Source organism: Fukomys damarensis, unplaced genomic scaffold (genome assembly GCF_012274545.1).
Source record: "Fukomys damarensis isolate Sample0158 unplaced genomic scaffold, DMR_v1.0_HiC HiC_scaffold_37, whole genome shotgun sequence".
Lineage (NCBI taxonomy): Eukaryota > Metazoa > Chordata > Mammalia > Rodentia > Bathyergidae > Fukomys > Fukomys damarensis.
The window spans coordinates 55,723,437-55,725,918 of NW_022900949.1; the positions used below are offsets into that span (position 1 = coordinate 55,723,437).

The window sequence follows — 2,482 nt, forward strand, 5'->3', positions numbered from 1 at the left end:
GTATTTGTTGGTAAATTGGATGTGAGATGCGAGGAAAGCAGAGACGAGCATGCTGCCAAGGTGCTTGTTCTGGGGAATTGGAAGGATGCCACTGTCAAATATTGTGATACGGACAGCTGTTGAGGAGCATAATTCTGGGGGTTTGGGGGTACAGGGATGGTGTGTTAGGAGCTTGCTCTTGGACAAACTAAGTTGGAGATGCCTAAGGTAGAACTGGGCAGGAAGGTATATGCATCTCCAGTCCAGTGCTGGAGCTAAAAAAAATTTGAGATTATCACTGTACATTAAACAATGAGCCAGATGAGGCCACAAGGGAGTGAGTAGGAATAGAGAAAAGAAATGTGAGGTAAAAGCTCCAAGCTAGGGACTTGAGATAAAACATGAACACAAGTAACAGAAAAGAGAAATCAGAAAGTGAGGAACCACGGGAAGGTAGTGTCCTAGGAACCAAGCACAAGGGTGTCTTCAGCAGAAAGTGTGATCTCTTGTGTAAAACGCAGCTGACTGGTCCTGGGACAGGGACTGAACATAGGATTTTTTTCCTGTTCAACAACAAGCAGTGAATACAGTCAACAGACAAGAACTGTTTCGGTTAAGTAGTAGAGTTGAAAGCTAGACTGGAATAGGCTCAAGAGAGACAGAAACAAGAGGATCTGGGGACAGTGGGTAGAAAAACTCTTTTTACTACTTAGTGGAATATAAGGTTGGGAGCTGGAGTGAAGACTGGACTTAAAGAATTTATATTTTTATAAGATGGCTGCTATTAGGACAATTTTACATGCCGATGTGAATGTTCTAGCAAAGAAGGAATAAACAATGCAGAAAAGATGGGATATATGCTGAATTACTATCCTTGGGTAGACCAGAAGGGAGCAGATGATCAGTCCTGGAAGAGTGTGGTTGGCTCATCCACTGAAACGGAAGAAAGACATAGATTATGGGATCGGGTGAGGTTGTTGGAAGGCCTGGTGGTAGGAGCGTGTAGACATTCTCCTCTGACTGATTCTACTTACTCAGGGATGGTGGAAGCCAGATTGTTAGCTGAGAGGGAGGATGGGGAAGAGGTGTTGAAAGAGAGGAGAGAAATCTAAGAAAGTGGGAAAGAGTGGGCTCAGAACAAACAGAAGGAATAGTGGCGTACAAAGGGGTATAGATAAAGGTGTTTATTTAAAAATAGACCTGTTAGGGAAGCGACCTTGTGGTGATGGACGATGACAAACCCGAAGATCTTGAAGAAGCAAATCCATTCTTCTTTAAAGAGTTTCTGAAGACCAAGAACCCCAGTCAGTCGAAAGATGACACAAGCAACAGTAGAATTTACCCAGAGGAAGCCTCAGGGTGCTCCCTGGGGTTGGACCCCGGCTGCCCGACCGCCCAGACTGTGGGCTTCGGCCTAGACTCTCAGCAGCCATCCTTTGGAGGCCTGACCGGGGCGGGCGAGGAGAACGAAGATGAGGAGGAAGGGTGAATGGCTCGTCCTGGGCCACCATCAGCACATAGCCCTGTGGCACCTATCTGTCCTTCTCTACCCGTTGGAGCTGGCGGGGCCCGAGTCTCTGTCCTCTTGGAGAATAAGCGACACAGACGAGCACGTATCCCCAGCGTCCCGGCCTGGGCTTCACGGCTCACGGAAAGGCCCTGGGAGACAGGGCTGTGGCCGCCGCAGATACATTATGAAGCACCGAAAGATGAAAATTCAGGAGAAAGCTGAATGCGGTTCAGCGCTTCTCTGAAAATCAAACAGAAATGATGAGGACGCTTTGAGCAGAAGCTAGAAGCGAAAATGATCAAAGCGGAGAGCGACTACCAGGACCCGGAATCGTTGGAGCAGCAGGTGGAGCAAAACCTGGAGCTGATGACCAAACGGGCTGCGAAGGCAGAAAATCGTGTCCTGACGAGAAGCGGGAAGTGAACTTGCTCCAGGCACAGGTCTCCAACTTCAAGGGGAAGAAGGAAGCCCTGCGGTCGGGCCAGGGCGCCGGCCCGAGGCTGGTGAATTCCAGCACCAACGTGGCCCCGCAGAACCTCACCGTGTTTGCAGCCGAAATGTTGAATCTCGCTGCCAAAATCCTTAAATCTATAGACAGAACTCGTAAGGTTAAAGATGAGGAGGAGAACTCTTGAGGACCACTGGGTGCTTTCAGCTCCTGGCTGCGCGCGGCTGCATCACTGCTGCTCAAGAGCGCAGCTGCCTCAGCTATGGATCCTCCACCCGAGCAAGAATTCATCGTGAGACCCCAGTTCCACAACCTGATGCAGCATTGTGGGCCACCGCCAAAGGAGCCGCACCTGGGTGTCACACCCGTGGTTTAAAAACAGTCCTTGGTGAAGTTCTGCTTCACACATTCCATAATCTACTGGGAGTAATGTTAATAAAATCTACTGGTTTTTAAAATAAATACTAAGCAGCCACTCTGCAGTAAGTATTTCCATCATCGTCTCAGAACACTTAACACTGGAGGGAGCCTTCAGCGGGTCCTTC

The 2,482-nt window shown here is 49.0% G+C and overlaps 1 pseudogene; it reads left to right on the forward strand.

The window, feature by feature from the left end:
* The first annotated feature begins 827 nt into the window (after positions 1-827).
* On the forward strand, positions 828-2,124 carry LOC104851063 (annotated as a pseudogene).
* The last annotated feature ends 358 nt before the right edge of the window (positions 2,125-2,482 follow it).